The 23146-nt window shown below is 37.3% G+C and overlaps 1 protein-coding gene and 1 non-coding gene across 21 annotated transcripts in view; one reads left to right on the top strand and one right to left on the bottom strand.

The window, feature by feature from the left end:
- Hdac9 (histone deacetylase 9) overlaps positions 1-23146 on the bottom strand; it is an 863294-nt gene that overhangs the window by 558230 nt on the left and 281918 nt on the right. The window lies entirely within an intron of this gene.
- LOC125615534 lies at positions 2684-2790 on the top strand. Its single transcript, XR_007346144.1, has one exon. It is a non-coding gene; the product is annotated as a U6 spliceosomal RNA (small nuclear RNA).

Genomic DNA, 23146 nt, shown 5'->3' with positions numbered 1-23146 from the left:
TCAAAATAAATCAGTTGAGTGTGAATCAATTAAAGGTGAACATGTAAAAACTGTCTGACTTGTAGAACAAGGGAAGCTCTTTATTATTAGATCAAAAATCAAAAATAAATAACATGGAGCTGGTATGGTGACACATGTCTGTAATTCCAGCAATTGGGTGGGCTGAGGCAGGAGGATCACAAGTTCATGGTCAGCCTCAGCAATTTAGTGAGATCTTGTCTTAAAAAAAAAAAAAAAAAAAAAAAAAAAANCTTCCTTCCTTCCTTCCTCCCTCCCTCCCTCCCTCCCTCCCTCTTTTGTTTTTTAGAGACAATATATTTGCACATTTTTTTAAAAAGTAAGTTTTGAGATGAAAGATATTTAGGAGATTGTTTTGAAATTTACCTATTTGTTAAGTAACTACTTTTAAATGAAATCATTTTGTAAAATTATTCTAAATATGAAATTTCTTGAAGACATTACAGAATCAGTTAGCTAAAGACAATATTTGCATAGTTGCTGAACAGTGTAATTCTCATTAAGGATGTGAAAGGTAAGGGAGGGTCTGAACAGTAAAAGTGCAAGCAAATCAAGGGGCAAGTTCAGAACAGAGGATGTAAATGTATCCAGGTCTGCATCATAGCTATGTCTTTGCACTAGCTGTTACCTCCGTCTGAAATATCCACGCATAAGATCTTCCCCTGGTGGCCTGCGTCTCATGTGGGAATGAGCTTCTATGTCACCTCACTGGTGGGGCCACTCTTGACCACACCATGTACAGCCAGCTTCCAGCACACTTCATTGTTTCCCTGTTTTACTTTCTTTTGAGCTGTATCACTACCTGGTATGTTCTTGTCCATTTTATTCACCTTTTACACAAAAAGCCCCCCAATTAAAACACAAGCTCTAAAAGAGCAAGAATCTTCTTTTTTTTTCTTTTCACCCAAGTCCTCATGATCATCCCAGGATCCACATGACTGTCTGGAAGAGATTGGTTATAATATCAATTTGTAGAATCAGTGAAAAAAGCAAATAAATAAATGAGTGCTTTCAGCAGAACTTACTTACCCTGCAGCATGAATTTTATGAGTTATTGGTATGAACAAGCTTTATCAAACAGACACTGAAATGTCACCAATGCAAGGCTGTAACAGAAACTATAAAGAGAACAGGTACCCTATTTATTGTTGGATTATTACACCAGAATCTACACTTCAAACCCAGTGTGACTTACTAGGTTTTACTGTTACAGATGAGGTGAGCACACTAAACTTTGATATTGTTGGCACCACCAATCACAAAAGGTAACGAGAGAAGTCAGCAATTTCTGCAAAGAAAATAACAGCAGGAAGTACACCTATTCTTGGGCTTGAAATTCAGACTTCATGTCAACAGTCTAGAAAGATAAATAAATCATCCTGGGTAATCAGATAGTGTGCTTGTCCCAAGTGCAGGAAAACTACATTTAGGAAGAGAATGTTTGTTCCTGCCCAGCCTTCCAAACAACTCCAGCAATTTATCTAATCTCAGTGGTTTATGAGTTTTGTTTATCTCATCTAGGTCCACTCCTCAGTCTCAAACATTTCTGTAGAACAGCAGAGCTTTTTGGTTTTACAAAATGGGACTGTTCTCACAGTGTCTGTGCCTGAGGCTGTAATCTGCAGGTGCTGGCCTCCAAGATTCATGGGCAGCCATCGCTAGAAAGCTGCGCCCTTCCCAAAGTGCAGGAAATAGGCTGTGAGAACTTTTCACAGTCATGGTGTATGCTTGTAATTTTTAATGAACCTACCCACTGACATATCCTTGCAGCTATTTGCACAAAGAAACCAGAACAGTTTTATAAAAATGGTAATATTTTTAGGAGATTTAGTGAAAGAAAAGATTTATTTAAAAAAAAAAATAGGTCACATTTTTTGTGGAATGTCTGTTTCCTTTGGTTTCCAACTCTTCAAAGGTCTAAAAGGCTTATTTCAACAAGAGTGTAATTTATCATTCTCCTTTTTAAATAAAAGCTCTGAATAATAACAGAAGCGATAAACAGTGCATAGAATAGAGTCGTTTCTCTGCTTTGGAGATTCTGAATTGTATCTGCAGAGGAACAGTGCCACTATTAGAAAAAAAAATTAAAATCTCATCCTCTCACTTGGAGGCAGCGAAGCACAGTCTTTGACACCCTGGGGTCTCATCTAGAGCTTCACCTTCACTGTGACACCTTGAGCAGTTATTGAACTCTTTAAGACTCAATTTCTTCATTTAAAAAAATAAGAATAATAATGGGCACCTTGAACACTGTTGTAAAAAATAAAAGATATACTTCTTTGTACATCAATTATTAACCCATTCATTATCATCATAAGGCAATTTTCTCACTGGCCATATACTCATAACAAAGAGGGCAAGGACCAAGTTAATTCCTGTTTTCTTGTCATACAGAAACAATATTAGGAACTTATCAAATTTTTTTTAAAAAAATCCACCTCCCAATACTGCTTTGAAGTATTGGAGCAAGGGTTCAGTTGCATATCTATTATGGAGAAAAGGAAGAAACTGGCCATTCAGACGTGTCCATTGTCCATGTTGTATGAGTTGTATAGGTCAGAATACACTATCCCCTAAATAAAGATACTCAGAAAGAGAAACATTTTCTGTTTTCCTAAATAAAATCTATTGTTAATCAATCTCTGAATAAAAAGTAGGTAAAGATGTGCTCACTTCAGCAGCACATATTCTAAAATCGGAATGATACAGAGAAGATTAGCATGGCCCCTATGCAAGGATGACATGTAAATTCGTGAAGCATTCCATATTTAAAAAAAAAAATATGTAAGGCTAAAAGTACCTGTGATTAGCCAATTGTCTCCAAACTACTGAAGAACAGAACACTAAAACAAAAATTTTAGAGGAAATCAACGCAACATGAACCATCCTCCTGTACTTTTGTCAGGTAATGACTTTTTTAAAAGAATCTGTTTAGTTGTAGATGGACACAATACCTTTATTTTGCTTATTTGTTTTTATGTGGTGCTGAGGATAGAACCTAGTGCCTCTCAGGTGCTAGGCAAATGTTCTACCACTGAGCCACAGGTTTGTCAGGTAATGACTTTTAAAACAAAATCGAAACCTTACCATCCTTCAACCATCATAATAAATTGAATAAAGCATGAAACTCCATCACTAATAATTATGAAGGACAAAGGCATAAAATAAAGAAAGTCTTACAAACGGTATGAATTCAGTTTTGTGTACATTCCTTAAAGATAATTACTCATACAGAGACACAACTTTGGGAACCACCTAATTATAATCTATTGCATTGCCTATGAATATTTCATTTCACTAACTCATTGAAGAAAAACTTAAATGCATGTGTGTCCACAGTTTTTGTTGTTGTTTGTATGCTTTTCCTATTTTTAAAAATGAGTAAGTTTTTATTTTCTGAAAAGAAAAAAATTAAGTATTAAGATGTATTCAATAGTGAAAGTACTACCACCTATTCTGAATTTTACTCTCTGGGGATGGCACTTCAGGATGCAGTCTCAAAGTCTTCCCACTTCCACTCTGTACCAAATATCAAGGAACTCCAGCTTTCGATCTATTTGAAGTAACAAGAACTGAATTTGCCTTTCTGACTGAAACAACTGGAACTGAAACAAACAGGGCAAAGCCAAAACAATGGTTTTCAAGATTCCGGACTTGAGAAAATAAAGGCTAATAATCCTGAGAAATGGAGAGCAAAGGAGATAAGGCCCACAATTGTCCAAAGTTGTTGCACTTCTGGGGTAGCATAGGGAGGTGGAGCCCAGGAGGAGCCTGATGGACTCCCACACTGGAGAAGAGAGAGCTAGGATGCCAAGGAGAATGAAACAGAGTGTTCTTCACAGACTACCAGAGAGAAGAGGGCAGAGGGCAGACTTTGAAAATCTGCAGGGGGTTTCCATTAACTATTTGGCAGCATAGAAATTAACATGTACAAGTAAGGGAACTAAGGCCAGGAAAGAAACACCCCACAGACATGATAGTAATAGTGATGAGCAGTCACCAGAAGAGCATTTATTCCTACCAGCCTGACTACAAAAGTTTATAAAATTAAGTGCATTCATTAGGGTATCCAGAAGGGTGTTGTCTCAGTATTGGGAAGTAAGTAGTCCAAAGTTAAATACTTCTCTAGTCCTAATAATAACAAATCTTAAAAGCAACACCCAAGAAGACAAACACTTTCACCAATAACTTAATTGCACTGAGAAAAAAGCAGGACTTACAGTAGCACATAAGTATCTAGCAACCAACAAGTTAAAATTCACAATGACTAATTTTCAATTAAAAAAATTATCTGACATTCAAAGAATATGACCAAAGTGAGGAGAAAAAGCAGTCAGCCTAAAATGAACTAGCACTGAAACAGATGCTAAAATGAGCAGGCAAGAACATTAAGACAGTCATTAAAAATGTAATCATTTGTTTAAAAGGTAAGTGGAAATATCAAAGATACAAAAACAATAGAAATTGGGCTCTAGAAGTGAAAACTACATTGTGTAAGATAAAACATGCATGGGATGGGCTAAAATAACAGAGAAGGCAATGCCAAAGAAACTTGAAGACATAGAGAAAGAAATTACTCAAAAGATAATACAGAGGGAAATGGTATGAACTCTGGGATAATGGGAGGAGAGAAGAAAAATATTTAAAGGAAATTAATTCCATGATATATATAAATTCACAGGTCCAAGATTCACTGGGAAGTGAACCTCAAGCATAGAAAACATAAAACTATATCAAAACATATCATAATCAAATTGTTCAAAACATATAATAAAGAGAAAATACTTAAATTTGGAGTAAAAAAACAAATAATATACAGAATAACAACTAAGAGTGACAGCAAATTTGCCATAAGAAACAATATGGGCAAAAAAAATAGAGAATAAACTTATTTAAAGTGTTGGAAAGTTATTTTTTTTAAAAACCACAAAGGTAACATCATTACAGATTCTTTAAGTATTACAAGGATAATAAACACAATATGATCAGCCTTTTCAAATTACTTGAACAACATAAAGGAAATGGACAAGTTCCTTGAAAAACACTATCAATTTCACTGGAGAAAAAAATAAATAACCTGAATATCCCTGTATCTATTATAGACATTGAATATTTGTTTTAAAACCTTCCCACAAAAGAAAACTAGAATGCTTCACTTAATTATTCTATCAAACATTTTAAACACCAAATATCAATACTACATAGCTCTTCTAGGAAAACAAAGAATATATAATATTATCCTATATGGCATTACTCTGATACTACATCCTATCTAGGATGCAACAAGAAAACTACAGAGTAATATCTCTTGTAACATGGATATGAAAGGTCTAAATAAAAATTAAGCAAATCAAATACAAAAGTAAGTAAAAAGCTAATACATCATGTCTTAAGTGGGGTTTATCCCCAGAATTCTTAAGTGGTTTGAAAATTTGAAAAGCAATCAATGCGATTCTCCATATTAACAAACTAAACAAAAAAGTCAAGAACTTATTAAAGATATAACAATAGTTTTCCACATTTGAAATCCATAAAACACTTGAAATCCATAAAACATATGTAGATTCTTTGAGTTACTCCAGAATTAAAACTTTATATGATCTTTAAAAGGAATATGTTTGCAAAACTTAAAGTGAACTTAGGTGCTAGGAAAGTTTGATACTACATAATAACTTTCTTGTATTTTGTTTCCAGACATTTCTCAACACACACACACACACACACACACACACACACACACTGTTTAGAAAGAGAAGATGAGCAAAGCCTGGAATCAGCATTTTTGTGAAAGTAAATTCTCCCTCTTATCGCTATTATGAAAATGAAATAAACCCTCAAAGACAAATATGGTAGAGTGTAGCTCAGTATGAAAACCTGAAGTGCTTTACTAATCCTTCATCCAACTGTTGGGAGCTAGGTGCCTCATTTTGCTACTAAGCTGAGTTTTAAGGGCACTGCTAACAGGGTGTGGAGCCCGAGATTCATGGGGGCTGCTGAAATAAAAGGGGAACAGTGCAGAGGCAGTGGTTACTCATTGGCCAGTGTGGAAATATTTCAATATTTTTAAATATATTTTTAAAAAACTGATACAATTAGATATGAACTGGCTAACTATTGGCCCATGGACATTGTGGTTTAAATAGAAAACATGTACACTTCAAGCAAATGAGAACTATACCTCAGTCTAGCAGTATCATGTTCTAAGAAATAACTCCTTTAGAAACTCGGAAGAGCAATGTAGCAAGAGTCAGGAGATTAAGTTTTTGACCAATTAGCAGCTGTGTAAACTCTGTCAAGCTGCTTCAAGCCTCTAAGTATCACTTTTCTTATATGTAAAAGGAGGGGGAAAATAGGGGAACCACAGGGAAGAAGGATGAGAACCAACAAGGTAAGGAGGAAAGGAAGAAGCAGATCATAGAATAAAGATGCAAGGTGATTCTAGGGAAAATACAGAATTAGGACCAAATGTAAGGCATTTTGCATGAAAGTATTCTCTACATTAAGGATGAGGAGAGAAATAAGTTGAGATAAAAGAAACTATCCAAGTCAACGACCCTCTGCTTCTCCAATAAATATGAACTCAGCCAGGATGGTCTCCAAAAATAACACATAGCCTTTCCTCTTGATTGAAGTTATATTTTTTTCTCAATCTCTTCCAAGTTTCTTACACTGTTCTTCTTTATGTAGGAGTGACTGTTGATATCCTAATAGTCTGCCTACATAATGTGCTTATTCACTAAAGAACAGACAACTAATGAAAATAGCAAATGCAAAAACCTATGTATCTCAGGGTCATTCCTTTACCTGTAATTTATTTGTCATAAATAGCTAAAAGGCATTTTATGTAACATATATAATTAAAGACACATTACTGAATAATTTAAAATATGAATAAAATATAGAGTGAAAGGTATGTCCTTGTAATTAAACTGAAATAACTTGTTTCCCTCAGCTGAACATGAAATTTAGTTTTCTCTTGGCCATGGCAAAAAAAAAAAAAAAAAAAAAACTAGAAGCAAGGAAGGAAGAGGACATATCTTCTATTAAAAACATAAATGTGCTTCTTTCTTACTTTTGTCCTTTAATGGACATTATGTAATATAAGGGTCAAATTCTTCAATACATTGCTAAATACTCGAAGTAAAATAGTTTGGTAACAAAAGAAATCTGAAAGCCCTGCTTTGATCAAATACTTTTCAAATTTTCATGTAAATGCATTTGTAAAGTAAATGTCAATTAACCGTGTCTTTTAAATGTTTAAGTATTTTAATATCTTAGTAGCTGCACTCTAGTTACAGTACCTCAGTTTTAAAACATCATTCATTTCCTTGTAATTTCTTCCCTCTGGACTTCCAATTTCCTTTTAAGCTGAAGGTTCTCATGTGTGGTCTTGGTCTGAAGTGAGTTTATGAGACTTTCACTTAGATTTCTTTTTATAATAAGCTTAGATGATATTAAAGAAGTATCAAATATTAAAGTACGTTTAGCTTGACACACACATGAATAGCACCTACCACAGAGTTAATTACTATTAACTAATAACACAAATGATAAATACCTTCATGATAAATATGCAGCATAAAAAAATCAACCTTCATTCTGCACTGATGTATGAGGTGCCATTTTACTCACCTATACAAATAGGTAAGTATTCAGGCTAGTGATTACTCAGACTCTTCACTATTTCTTCCTCTATATACATGTTTATTTCAAAGATATTGCCCAGCAAGCACATTTTGTAAAGAATATGGCTACTTATGCTTTATAAACAAAGACACATCTCATAAATGGAAAAGACAATATTTTCAAGCTATTAATGTAGTTATATAGACTGAAAAATTCAAGTTTATGTCTTATTAGCCCTACATGGAGGAAAGCTATTAGCATTAGAACTTTTGAATTATCAAGAAGAACACAGATTTTTAACTTGGTGAATCCTTAGGAATTCAGAGATGGACTCATTTATCTGAAACCAAAAATTCTGCTCCTTTTTTCTTAGAGTTTTTTAAATGAAACTAGAGAATTGGTAGTATATTATATTTATCACACAATTTCTTCAAAGTTTGACAGTTCTCCACTTCCTTGTGTCCCACCTTGCTTTTGTGATATCCTTGTATCAAAATGCAATTCACAACTGAAATATTTATAATAAATTAAATACTATTATTTTTCATTTCTCTCAAATTACAATGAAACCTTCCTTATTTAGTTGGTTAAAGCTAAAGAATGCCTTTAAATGGAACTTTAGTCAATATACATTCCTGACTAAGAAGTTTTACAATTTGTTTCTAAAGCTAAATTATATTTTAATTATTCTGAAAATGAACATATTTTAAAACCTTGTTATTGATGTGGATTAAGTTGTTTCATATTATACGAGTTTCTTAAAGTTCTCAAATCAACACTCTTTCTTATGAAACTTTAAATTATGAAAGAATATATATTGTCAGTGCACCTTCATTTTATTTATATGTGATGCCGAGAATAAAATCCAGTGCCTCCCACATGCTAGATAAGCACTCTACCACTGAGCCACAACCCCAGCCCATGAAAGTATTTTTAATCAATACTCTTCATCTAGTGAGAACTTGAAAAAGGTAAAGCACTAGTGTAATGAAATGGGTAATTTCTTTTTCACCTTTTTTGAATTTTTACTAGATGAAGAATTTCCATTCGTGAGACTTGTCTTTTCTTCTACTTTGTCAATTTTCATTTCATAGTTGAATTATGAAAACTGGAGATATGTGTCCTGTTGAATTGACATACACTTTTAAGTTTCAGGAACACTTGCTTTGTTTTCTGTCAATGTGATGAAGAGCGCAGGCTTTGGAGCAAGTCAGATGTGAATGTGAGTCTTGCAGGGATCTAATGGCCAACAATTTATTCCACCCATTTTCAGGGTCCTCTTCTATCAGGGGGTAGTCGTGTCTCCATCAGAGGAGGCCTAGAAGACTAACTGATGAAAGCAAATGATCATCACTAGGCACATGCACAAAGCCAGCCAACACAGCTGCAAGCATTCAGGACTACTTTCTACCACAACAGGGAAGCCCTCCTTTTCTGAAACCCTTGCCTCTGCCTCCTCCTCTGACTGTTAATATCTATATTTTAGACGTTTATGTTTATTAATGTTTTCTCAGTAAACTCTTTTGTTTGTTTGTTTGTTTGGTCTAGGAAATAAAGAATTATATTAGACATAACCCCACTGCCTATTTTTAAGTAATTTTTTTTTCTCCTAGGCAGGCATCTAGAGAAAGACATATATAGAAAACAAGTCCCTGATAAATCCTGTGAACTGACTTGCAACTTTCTGTAAGGTGAGGTCCCCATCAGTACACCACACATTGACCAAATAATTCAGCTGGTGGTCCTGGCTTATTAGCTGTTGAGCACCCCCCAAATATGGCAGACATGCCTCTGCTACTGTGCTGAGCAGCTTAGCATCTTTTCACTTTGCAAGAAATTATTTCCAAATACTTCCTTGACTAGATTATAATTCTCTGCACTCCTTTTCTCTTTACATCTTTCCTATAAAATCAAGTTTGTACCTTACAACCTCAACAAAACAGGGAATCTTTGTTAAGCTTATATTTTCCACATTTTTTTCTAAGACAATTTGTTTGATAAGAAAATCATTTGGAGTACTTTGAAATTTAAAAAAAAGTTAAGACAGATACCTTAGTAAATGCCTCTTTTCACAACTTCATATATTTTATCAGGTCAAAAGAATCTATCATTTTTCTTTCCTGAAGCAATATATCTACCACCAGCAGCCTTTTTTTCTTTCTTTTTTTTAAGTACCGGGGATTGAACCCAGGGGTGCTCCACCACTGAGTTAGCCATTTTGATTTTTAATTTGAGACATAGTCTCTCCAAGTTGCCTATGCTAGCCTTGAATTTGTAATTGTCCTGCCTCAACCTCCCAAGTCCTGTGTGTACCACCATGTCCATGTCTGAAACAATATATTTCTAAAGAAGAAAGTAAAGTAAAGGGAACAAATATTTAAACTTATTGTATGTTCTGTCACACAATTAAAATGACTTTTTAAAAAATATCGATTGATTGTTTGATACAACAGGGGCACTTAACCAGTGAGCCACATTCCCAGCCCTTTTTATTTTCTATTTTAAGACAGAGCCTCACTAAGTTGCTGAGGCTGGCTTTGAACTTATGATTATACTTCTGCCTTATCCTCCCAAGCTTCTGGAAATACAGGTATATACTATCAGACCCAACTAAAAATGACATGTTAAAACACCATTACATTGACTTTTGAGTCCTTACAAAAATATAGTGTCTTAATGTTTTATGTATATAATATGTATATATAGTGTGTGTAATATATATATATAATTTCCATGCTCAGAAAACATTCTTTGTCAAAATAAAGTTCTGTGGCTTCTTGGCAGGCAGAGTTTTGCAAAGTTCTTATGATTGATGTCAAAACTAAAATCCCTAACAATATTGTCTATCCAGGATTCTCTCTTTCTTTCTTTCTCTTTGTGGTACTGGGGATTGAACCCAGAGGCACTTTACCAATGAACTATATCCCTAAATCTCCAGCTCTTTTTATTTTTTTTATATTTTTATTTTATTTTTATGTAAGAGAAAAGGGTCTGACAAAGTTGCCAAGGCTGACATTGAACCTGTAATCCTCCTGCATCAGCCCCACCTTCCCAGCTCAGCACCACTTCTTTCTTCATGCTAATGCTGACCAATGCCTTCCTGCAGTCTGGGTCTTCAACCTCTCCATCATACACCTATATTGTCTTCAATCTGTCTGTTACTGCCCCATGAGTCCCACCTTACTTGATGCTTCCTCATCCTGACTACAGGCAAACCAAGTTAGAAAATATTCATTTCTTTGAAGAATAAATTTGAAGAGAGATTCTTTCTTTCTCAGTAGAAAGTACAAATGGATTCAGTTCCTTCAAACAAAAACATTACATTTTTACCAAGACAGTGAAGAAACTACAACATAACCTAGCATTCCAAAAGAACAATTTTAGATTATGATTTAGAACTAGGAAAAACAAACAAAAATTCCTCTCAAAAAAAGGATTAAAAAAGATTGAATTAGAACTTAAAATAAATACTTTCTATTATTATTTTTTTCTACCTGTTTCTTAATTCAAACTAATTCATTTCATGATTTCACTCAGTTAAAACCAGCTATAGTTCCAATTACAGTGTTACTTCTAAGATTTGAAGGGAAATGGTTAATTTAGCCAATATTTGAGGGTGGTTTCCCTCTTAAAACCACATGTAAAACATAGGAAAAACATAGCTTCTAAAGAACTACAATCATATCACTTTTTCCAAAATTTTTTTAATTATGTGGTATCACATCACTAGCCACAGTCTATGTCTTTACATTTCCTGATGAAAAGGCATGCTCAAAAGAGGAAATGTGCTAACATTTAAGTATAACGTAAGTATAATTAAGCAAACACTGTCTTCTGAAGGAAAAATTAAAATGTCAGATTTATACCATTTCATATGGTAGAAGCAACGTCTTATGCAGAGGGCAATTTCCAAGAGTAGGAAGGTGAATGCAGAGGGTACAACTAAACTCAGTTTCAAAGAGGTAACTCTAGGCTAATTATGTTCCTCTATGCTTCTGTCTATAAGCATTACACTTTTCACATTTCTATGAAAAAAAGACCCATAGTTAATGAGATCCATAAAGATTCCTTAATCAGCTTATATTGAGTAAGAGTATTAAAGTCTCCATTTTCACAACAGGCACATGAAATATACACTTTTATGATATATTACTAGCACAGGAACTTACATCTCTCTCCCCTTGAACCACCTGCAAATTTTAATAGTCATGTATCGCCAGGGTACCAGAAACTCATAAAAGTTTAACCTGCCAATTAACAAGTAGGTAAAGCTCCAGCCCTGCACCATAATTTGTTTGCTTCCAAGACAAGTCAGCAAAACCTAGAAAACATTTCCTTGAATTTTTTGCAAGGCAGCTATATTCCAGGACTGTTTCTTTACCAACATCACCAAAAAGGAAAGGCACACAAACACCTTACCAATGAACTGTATCCCTATATCTCCAGCTCTTTTTATTTTATTTTTTTAATATAAGATAATCATGTCTGTAGGGAGTGCATAAAGTTAGTGAAATTGTGGAAGTTTAAAAATGGATTTGATTATCTCTAAAAACTTGCTGCTTGAAGAATTTTATTTGAATAGGTTGCTCTTATGTCAAATTCATTTGTGCCTTTTTAAGTGCTGTGATATGGATATATGCCATTTCATTCATTTCAGCAAGAGGCTGCCTTAGAAAGTATCACATGTTTATTAGGACTATTTGCTCTTAAGTAAGTATCCAAACCACAAACCCTGCTCCCAAAGGCAGAACTCACAAAATACAGAAATCTAAAGAAACCACTCCAAGAAAGAAAAAGGATCCCAATTCTCTTCTGTTACAATGGCAATGGCTTCTAAGGACATTCCGATAGGATGACTTCAGGCTGTGTAAGTTTCACAAATGGCCCATTAGTGTCAAGGTCCTTGGTCTCAGTCCCAGCCCAGCTAGTCATACTAGGAATTACTACCATATTAAGAAATTGGCTATTTTTCTGAACTTATAGTACCAGGCAGAGCTATTTTATTTTCTAGAGCTTTGTTTATGTGAACTAGCCTCCTAAGAGGGAAATTAAAAGATTTATGCCAAAAAGTTAGTAGAAGTATTATTATGATGTCCGATTTTGCTGTAGTTGAGAGAATATATACATACTCAAAGGCAAACAGACAGATACAAGTAAGGAAGTCATTCATTCGTTCATTCCCATTTCACTGAGTGCCTCTACAACTCAGGAACTTTACCCTATAGATAGAATAATTTGAAAAAAAAAAAAAAAAAAACAACCTTGCTTTCATGTATCTGAAAATGTACTCAGGAAACCCATTTGGCTGGTTCTTCTTCTGCTTTCTCACATTTGTAAAATGAATAGTAACTACATTCATTGTGAGCTAACTTTTTGCCAAGTATAATTCTAAGTACTCCATGTACATCATCTCATTTAATTTTTCCAAAAATGCCATGACACAAACACTATGGAAGTTTGAGTTGCCATCCACCCACAATCATGACCAAATCTCAAATCCACTCTGTTAGAATTGACAACACCTCTTATGACTTTATCATTTCTTTCTGAAAAATCATCTATGACCCAATCTTTTTTTTTTTTTAATTTTTTATTGTGGGTTGTTCAAAACGTTACAAATTTCTTGGCATATCATATTTGACACTTTGATTCAAGTGGGTTATGAACTCCCACCTTCACCCCATACACAGATTGCAGAATCACATCAGTTACACATCCATTGATTTACAAATTGCCATCCTAGTGTCTGTTGTGCTCCGCTGCCTTTCCCATCCTCCCCCATCCCACTTCCCCACCTCTCCCCTCCCCTCCCCTCCTCTCTCTCTACCCCCTCCACTGTATAACCCTGAGGGTCTCCTTCCATTACCATGCAATTTCCCTTCTCTCTCCCTTTCCCTCCCACCTCTCATCCCTGTTAAATGTTAATCTTCTTCTCCTGCTCTTCGTCCCTACTCTGTTCTTAGTTACTCTCCTTATATCAAAGAAGACATTTGGCATTTGTTTTTTAGGGATTGGCTAGCTTCACTTAGCATAATCTGCTCTAATGCCATCCATTTCCCTGTAAATTCTATGATTTTGTCATTTTTTAATGCAGAGTAATACTCCATTGTGTATAAATGCCACATTTTTTTTATCCATTCGTCTATTGAAGGGCATCTAGGTTGGTTCCACAGTCTTGCTATTGTGAACTGTGCTGCTATGAACATCGATGTAGCAGTGTCCCTGTAGCATGCTCTTTTTAGGTCTTTAGGGAATAGACCAAGAAGGGGAATAGCTGGGTCAAATGGTGGCTCCATTCCCAGCTTTCCAAGAAATCTCCATACTGCTTTCCAAATTGGCTGCACCAATTTGCAGTCCCACCAGCAATGTACAAGTGTACCCTTTTCCCCACATCCTCGCCAGCACTTGTTGTTGTTTGACTTCATAATGGCTGCCAATCTTACTGGAGTGAGATGGTATCTTAGGGTGGTTTTGATTTGCATTTCTCTGACAGCTAGAGATGGTGAGCATTTTTTCATGTACTTGTTGATTGACTGTATGTCCTCCTCTGAGAAGTGTCTGTTCAGGTCCTTGGCCCATTTGTTGATTGGGTTGTTTGTTCTCTTATTGTCTAATTTTTTGAGTTCTTTGTATACTCTGGATATTAGGGCTCTATCTGAAGTGTGAGGAGTAAAGATTTGTTCCCAGGGTGTAGGCTCCCTATTTACCTCTCTTATTGTTTCTTTTGCTGAGAAAAAACTTTTTAGTTTGAGTAAGTCCCATTTGTTGATTCTAGTTATTAACTTTTGTGCTATGGGTGTCCTATTGAGGAATTTGGAGCCCGACCCCACAGTATGTAGATCGTAGCCAACTTTTTCTTCTATCAGACGGCGTGTCTCTGATTTGATATCAAGCTCCTTGATCCATTTTGAATTAACTTTTGTGCATGGCGAGAGAAAGGGATTCAGTTTCATTTTGTTGCATATGGATTTCCAGTTTTCCCAGCACCATTTGTTGAAGATGCTATCCTTCCTCCATTGCATGCTTTTAGCCCCTTTATCAAATATAAGATAGTTGTAGTTTTGTGGATTGGTTTCTGTGTCCTCTATTCTGTACCATTGGTCCACCCGCCTGTTTTGGTACCAGTACCATGCTGTTTTTGTTACTATTGCTCTGTAGTATAGTTTGAAGTCTGGTATCGCTATACCGCCTGATTCACACTTCCTGCTTAGCATTGTTTTTGCTATTCTGGGTCTTTTATTTTTCCATATGAATTTCATGATTGCTTTCTCTATTTCTACAAGAAATGCCGTTGGGATTTTGATTGGCATTGCATTAAACCTATAGAGAACTTTTGGTAATATCGCCATTTTGATGATGTTAGTTCTGCCTATCCATGAACAGGGTATATTTTTCCATCTTCTAAGATCTTCTTCTATTTCTCTCTTTAGGGTTCTGTAGTTTTCATTGTATAAGTCTTTCACCTCTTTTGTTAGGTTGATTCCCAAGTATTTTATTTTTTTTGAAGATATTGTGAATGGAGTGGTTGTCCTCATTTCCATTTCAGAGGATTTGTCGCTGATATACAGGAATGCCTTTGATTTATGCGTGTTGATTTTATATCCTGCCACTTTGCTGAATTCATTTATTAGCTCTAATAGTTTCTTTGTAGAGCCTTTTGGGTCTGCTAGGTATAGAATCATATCATCTGCAAATAGTGATAATTTAAGTTCTTCTTTTCCTATTTTGATGCCTTTAATTTCTTTCGTCTGTCTAATTGCTCTGGCCAGTGTTTCGAGAACTATGTTGAACAGAAGTGGAGAGAGAGGGCATCCCTGTCTTGTTCCAGATTTTAGAGGGAATGCCTTCAGTTTTTCTCCATTCAGAATGATGCTAGCCTGAGGCTTAGCATAGATTGCTTTTACAATATTGAGGTATGTTCCTGTTATCCCTAGTTTTTCTAGAGTTTTGAACATAAAGGGATGCTGTACTTTGTCGAATGCTTTTTCCGCATCTATCGAGATGATCATATGGTTCTTATTTTTAAGTCTATTGATGTGGTGAATAACATTTATTGATTTCCGTATATTGAACCAGCCTTGCATCCCAGGGATGAATCCTACTTGATCATGGTGTACAATTTTTTTGATATGTTTTTGTATCCGATTCGCCAGAATTTTATTGAGGATTTTTGCATCTAGGTTCATTAGAGATATTGGTCTGTAGTTTTCTTTCTTTGAAGTGTCTTTGTCTGGTTTAGGTATCAGGGTGATGTTGGCCTCGTAGAATGAATTTGGAAGTTCTCCCTCTTTTTCTATTTCCTGAAGTAGCTTGAAAAGTATTGGTATTAGTTCCTCTTTAAAGGTTTTGTAAAACTCTGCTGTATACCCATCCGGTCCTGGGCTTTTCTTAGTTGGTAGTCTTTTGATGGTTTCTTCTATTTCCTCAATTGATATTGGTCTGTTTAGGTTGTCTATATCCTCCTGACTCAATCTGGGCAGATCATATGACTTAAGAAATTTATCTATGCCTTCACTATCTTCTAATTTATTGGAGTATAAGGATTCAAAATAGTTTTTGATTATCTTCTGTATTTCTGAAGTGTCTGTTGTGATATTGCCTTTTTCATCCCGTATGCTAGTAATTTGAGTTCTCTCTCTTCTTCTCTTCGCTAGCATCGCTAAGGGTCTGTCGATTTTGTTTATTTTTTCAAAGAACCAACTTTTAGTTTTGTCAATTTTTTCAATTGTTTCTTTTGTTTCGATTTCATTAATTTCAGCTCTGATTTTAATTATTTCTTGCCTTCTACTTCTTTTGCTGTTGTTTTGCTCTTCTTTTTCAAGGATTTTGAGATGAAGTATGAGATCATTTATTTGTTGGTTTTTTCTTTTTTTAAGGAATGAACTCCAAGCAATGAATTTTCCTCTTAGAACTGCTTTCAATGTGTCCCATAGATTCCGATATGTTGTGTCTGTGTTTTCATTTATCTCTAAGAATTTTTTAATTTCCTCCTTGATGTCTTCTATAACCCATTGATCATTCAGTAACCTATTGTTCATTCTCCAAGTGATGTATGCTTTTTCCTTCCTTCTTTTATCGTTGATTTTCAGTTTCATTCCATTATGATCAGATAAGATGCATGGTATTATCTCTACTCCTTTATATTGTCTAAGAGTTGCCCTGTGACATAATATATGATCTATTTTTGAGAAGGATCCATGTGCTGCTGAGAAAAAAGTGTAACTGCTTGATGTTGGGTGGTATACTCTATATATGTCAATTAGGTCTAGGTTATTAATAGTGTTATTGAGTTCTATAGTTTCCTTATTCAACTTTTGTTTGGAAGATCTGTCCAGTGGCGAGAGAGGTGTGTTGAAGTCTCCCATGATTATGGTATGGTGGTCTATTAGACTCTTGAACTTGAGAAGAGTTTGTTTGACGAACATAGCTGCACCATTGTTTGGGGCATAAATATTTATGATTGTTATGTCTTGTTGGTGTATGGTTCCCTTAAGCAGTATGTAGTGTCCCTCTTTATCCCTTTTGATTAACTTTGGCTTGAAATCTATTTTATTTGATATGAGTATGGACACTCCTGCTTGTTTCCGAAGTCCATATGAGTGATATGATTTTTCCCAACCTTTCACCTTCAGCCTATGTATGTCTTTTCCTATCAAATGCGTCTCCTGTAGGCAGCATATTGTTGGGTCTTGTTTTGTGATCCATTCTACTAGCCTGTGTCTCTTAATTGGTGAGTTTAAGCCATTAACATTTAGGGTTATTATTGAGATATGGGTTGTTCTTCCAGCCATATTTGTTTATTTCTGTTACTAAACATGGTTTGTTTTCCTCTTTGATTATTTCCCCCCCCTTTACTGTCCTACCTCCCACTGTTGGTTTTCATTGTTATTTTCCATTTCCTCTTCCTGTAATGCTTTGGCGAGGATGTTTTGAAGAGATGGTTTTCTAGCTGCGAATTCTTTAAACTTTTGTTTATCGTGGAAGGTTTTAATTTCATCTTCCATCCTGAAGCTTAATTTCGCTGGATACACAATTCTTGGTTGGAACCCATTTTCTTTCAGTGTTTGAAATATGTTATTCCAGGATCTTCTAGCTTTCAGAGTCTGTGTTGAAAGATCAGCTGTTATCCTGATTGGCTTACCCCTAAATGTAATCTGCTTCCTTTCTCTTGTAGCTTTTAAAATTCTCTCCTTATTCTGTATGTTGGGCATCTTCATTATAATGTGTCTAGGTGTGGATCTCTTATGATTTTGCACATTCGGCGTCCTGTAGGCTTCTAGGATTTGGGATTCTGTCTCATTCTTCAAGTCTGGGAAGTTTTCTCGTATTATTTCATTGAATAGACTGCTCATTCCTTTGGTTTGGAGCTCTGTACCTTCCTGTATCCCAATGACTCTTAAGTTTGGTCTCTTAATGTTATCCCATATTTCTTGGATGTTCTGCTCATGGTTTCTTAACAGTCTTGCTGAGCTGTCTATGTTCTTTTCCAGTTGAAATACTTTGTCTTCATTGTCTGATGTTCTATCTTCTAAGTGTTCTACTCTGCTGGTAGTATTCTCCATTGAGTTTTTAAGTTGGTTTATTGCTTCCTGCATTTCTAGGATTTCTGATTGTTTGTTTTTTATAACCTCTATCTCCCTGTATAGTTGATCCTTTGCTTCCTGGATTTGTTTGCGTAATTCATTGTCGAAGTGATCTTTCATTGTCTGATTTTGCTGTTTAATGTCTTCCTTGATACTCCAGATCATCTGAAGCATGTATATCCTGAATTCTTTATCTGACATTCCATCTGCTGCAGCTGTTACCTCTTCTAAAGTTGCGTTGACCTGCATTGCTTGTGGTCCTTTCTTTCCTTGTCTTTTCATACTGCTTGCGTATCTTTCCTGCAGGTGCGGGCGGCGGCTCTGCTCTCTCCTTATTCCAATTGGGGTGTCGTGGCTACCACGCCGGCAGGTCACTGTGCCTGTTCTGGGAGCTGGCGGCGGCTCTGTTCTGCCCCTACTCCAATTGGGGTGAGGAGTGTACCACGCCGGCAGGCCACCGGTTCTGATCCGCCAGTCGGTTGCAGGTTTGCCTACCCTGCAGACACGGGCGGCGGTTCTACTCTGCCCCTATTCCAAATGGGGTGTCGTGACTACCCCGCCTGCAGGACGCTGGGCCTGTTCCTGGCACGGGCGGCGACTCTGCTCTGCCACTACTCCAATTAGGGTGGTGTTTGTACCACGCCGGCAGGCTCCTGGGCCTGATCCGCCGGTCTGTTGTAGGTCTGCCTACCTTGGAGGCGCGGGCGGCGGATCTGCCCTGCCCCTCCTACCACGCCTGCGGACCCCTGGGTCTGATCTGCAGTTTGATCACTGGTCTGCTCACCCTGCGGGCACGGGTGGCGGTTCCGCTCCGCCCCCACTCCAATTGGGGTCACGTGACCACCACACCGGCAGGGCCTGATCCGGGCGTGGGAGAAGGATCTGCTCTGCCCCTACTCCAGTTGGGGTGACATGTGTACCACACTGGCAGGCCACTGGGCCTGACCCGCCCGGCTGTCACAGGTCTGTTTACCTTGCAAGCGCGAACGGCGGCTCTGCCCTGCCCCTCCTACCACACCCATGTACCACTGGGTCGCGGGTCTGCCCACCTTGCGGGTGCGAGTGGTGGCTCCGCTCCGCCTCCTCTCCAATTGGGGCCACACGGTCACCACGCTGGCGAGCCGCTGGGCCTGCTCCGGGCGCTGGCAGCGGCCCGGCTTCTCCCCTCTGGCTCAACGACAAATTGAGGAGACTCGGGTGTCTGTGCCTCACCCCCCCTACCAGGAGACCAACTGCTTATGTCACCGCTGGTATTGATGAAGTTCTCTCCTCCGCCGCTTTCTGATGACATCAGATCTCTGCCATGTTGGTATCCTATGCGAATGGCAGCATTTCGTTCCCCTTGCCGGGCAACCAAAGCAACGGGTGAGTCCTGACCGGCCCTCAGCAGGACCCGTACGGAGAAGCAGTTTCCGCGGGCTCCTAGCCCCGGTCTAGGGAAGTTCCGGGAGCCGGAACTCGGCCGCTCCGTGCTCGGTGTAAGCTCCTATAAGTGTAAGCTCCAAGAAGCAGTCCCCGCGGGCTCAGTTCCGGGAGCCGGAATTCGGCTGCTTAGTGCTTGTTGTATGCTCTGATAGGAGCAGGGTCCGAGAAGCAGCCTCTGCAGGCTCCGCGGAACGGTTCCAGGAGCCGGAACTCGGCCGCCCCACGCTCGGTGTTCGCTCCGATAAGCTCAGGTTCTAAGAAGCACCCAGGCGCTGAACCCTAGCAATCTGTCTGCAAGCCGCAGGTGAATTGCAGCCTGAAATTACCTGATCTATGGCTGAATGAGCTGCGGTCAGTCTAAAACAGGGTAGGTGACGTCAGTTTACCATCATGGTGGCTGCTGGCCTCCTCTGTGGTCTGACCGGTGTGGAGAACCGAGATGGACCGCTTCCTTTCCCCCGTCTCGAACCCAGAATTCAGCCCTGAGTACGGTGCTTGCACGGCTGGCAGAAACTGCAGCGCTGTAACCCTGCGTCTCTATCCCAGCGCGCGCTGCAGACTCTAGCCGCGGGGCGATTTGCTGAATAAGCCGTGTTACCCTCCGTGCGACAAACCTCTCGCGTTTGAGTCCCCGTAGCAGATCCTCATGCGATGGAAATCCTTCCTCCAGGTTCCGGAGCACCCCACTATTGCTGGAAATTCCTAACAAGATATCCTTTAGCCGTCCTGACTTGTCATACTCCCACACAGTGAAGCAGCACACGGGGGTAATGCACTCCCCTCGCCGCCATCTTCCCGTCATGACCCAATCTTAAAGGATCTCAACTCAAATAAATTTTCAGTGGAATTTATATATCTACCAGAAGGAAACACAATCAGATTTTCTTTAAAAACTGGGAAGAGCAGCATCCTTTTCCTTAATAGTCTCTAGAGCACAGTGCCTACTGACATCTGAAAAACAGTTTTGAAGGTTTACTATTGTTCTATTGAATTGATGCTTCCCGGTCCTCTAACATTTAACTCATAAATACTCTACAAAGGTTCAAGAATCCAAACAATGCAACTGATTAAGTGCCTAGACATACTGGGCTAAAGACTGTGTGCAGTGGGGCTGTTTTCTGTCAGAGATCTTGCTTATGAACGGACCAACCACAGATGGCTGGGCACTGACTTTGAATCTTCTATTCCTGTTGATCATTCAGACATTTTTGGATTCCTTGCCTAAATAGATGTGGTCCCACGGTGAGATTTGTTTCTAGTATGAAGCCTCAGAATACGACGGATAGACAAGATTTTAATGTGCAACATTTTTGTCCCTGGTGAACAACTGATAGCTAGAACAGAGATGTTCAAAGGAACACTTTCTTTGGGCAGAAAAGAAATGATTCTTGGTTCTGAAGAAAAGATGATCAAACAGAACTCAGACTTTTTCTAGAAACAGAGCAAAGCACTCAATAAGTAGGTCTATAAAATCTAAAGATAAAGGAGTTGATTAATCTTGAACAGGCTGAGAAAGAATTGAAATCTAGAATAAAAGGGGAAAAAAAAGACTTTGGACTCGGGGAAAACTATACAAAATGAGGTCAGCAGATCTTTGTATGAAAGACTACTTACCCAAGATGGTCCTTTATTTCCTCATATACCTTTAACTACTCATAGATACATAGTTTCTATAGTCCTATGACTAATTTCAATGCATGTAACCAGACTGTTTTATTTCCTCAAAGAAGATATATGTGATTATTTCTGAGAACCTGTCTCAAATGAATCATTTTAAGTAATACATTTTATTTATATCAACCCATTGCTATATTCATAGGTAATATTATTTTTAATAACCAGGAAGAGAAAGAAAGAAACCAAAACAAAGAACCTAATACTTTAGATATAAGAAAAATGTTATATGCAGTATGATTAGCTGCTACATCAAAATTAGGAACCAAAAAAGTTGAATGCAAAAGTGTTTTAGCAAAAGTGCAAACATGGTTTAAAAATGTTCAGATGAAAAAGTAGGACAATATTTTGTGTACAGTATAGGCATAATTATGAAAAATTCATATAATTTTGAAACAATTAAATGATATGTAGACTAAAATGAGATTCTAGGTTATCAGTATTTTTGTAGAATGTTTTCAGTATGCTAAAAATCTTGGTGACTAAAAACCTATGCTATTTATGCTAAGTATCATAATTAATTAAGTCATACATTTATAACAAGCAATGGTCTGAAAGTAGTCTATTGTGTGATAACTTCTGGTAGACAGTACTCACAAAGCCTGGAGGTGAGGGGAGGCATGTTACCCAGAAATTTGGTCAGAGAAAAGAAAAAAACCTGCTAGGTAACCACAGTTGACTCAACAAGAAACCAAGGGTAGGGAAGACATCCCCAGAAAACTGAGCAATCTGAGTTAAGCCCATTAGTTGTTTCATTTTTCTGGTTTTTCATCTTTTAAATTCTACAAGTTAAAGTGCTAAATTAGTGCTTTTGTTCAAGCACTAAAATTGAAAGTAAGAGGAAATTATTATCAAAATTGTATTTTAAAAGAAAAAAATTGAGGCTGAGGTTGTAGCTCAGTGGCAGAGCACTTGCCGAGCATATGTGAGGCCCTGGGTTTGATCCTCAGCACCACATAAAAATAAATAAATAAAATAAAGGCATTCTGTTCATCTACAACTACAAAAGAATTGTTTTTTAATTCAAGGATGAATATTCGAATATGGTAACATTATTAACAATGTTGCCTACTTCTTTCTCCAGCTTCTTCTTCTTTTCTTTTCTCTCACTGGCAAAACTGTTCTGTACTTTACAAAGTTACTTTTTTCCCTTTTCATGCTCCATCCCTCTTTATCTTTCCAGAAAGATGCCAACATAAGCTGGCTATTGTATTTTCAATATGATGAGCAAGAGTTGTTCCATTTGAGAAGGGACCAAAAAGGCTATTCCTGCTGTTCTGTGGCTTATGTGTGCATTTACACTGACCCTGCTGATTTCCACCTGGGGAAAGGAAGATAAGTAGAGGGAGGGCTATGGGGGGAAAAAATCCGTGGAGAGACACTGAAAAAATAATCAAGAAGGGGAAATCAGTGACAGTAATTAAATATTGTAAAGGAATACCTACAAACTAGAACTATACCAATCTATAACAGGGTCAGAATTGGCATGTGAGAACAGATTGAAGCCTCTAAAGTACACACATCTAAGTATTCAATCTAAAAGAAAGCAAAATAATGAGTGCAACAGGGTGTTTAAGTTGTATGACCGAAAAAATATATGGGAGCACATGGGAAGAAATAGCAAAACAACAACAAAATCCAGCTAAGTCTGTTCCTCTTTTCACCAACGAATTACTATTGATCAAATCATAAAATCTAATATAGTATTCCATAGTAATGATAATTTTACCATTAGAGTCATTGAATTTCATTACATCTTGGATATGTTTCTGACTGAAATAAAATGGCAAATTAGCAGTATCTTATCATGTAAATATATA

The sequence above is a fragment of the Marmota marmota genome, unplaced genomic scaffold (assembly GCF_001458135.2).
Source record: "Marmota marmota marmota unplaced genomic scaffold, marMar, whole genome shotgun sequence".
NCBI classification, from domain to species: Eukaryota; Metazoa; Chordata; class Mammalia; order Rodentia; family Sciuridae; genus Marmota; species Marmota marmota.
This window is presented reverse-complemented; position numbering and strand designations above follow the sequence as displayed.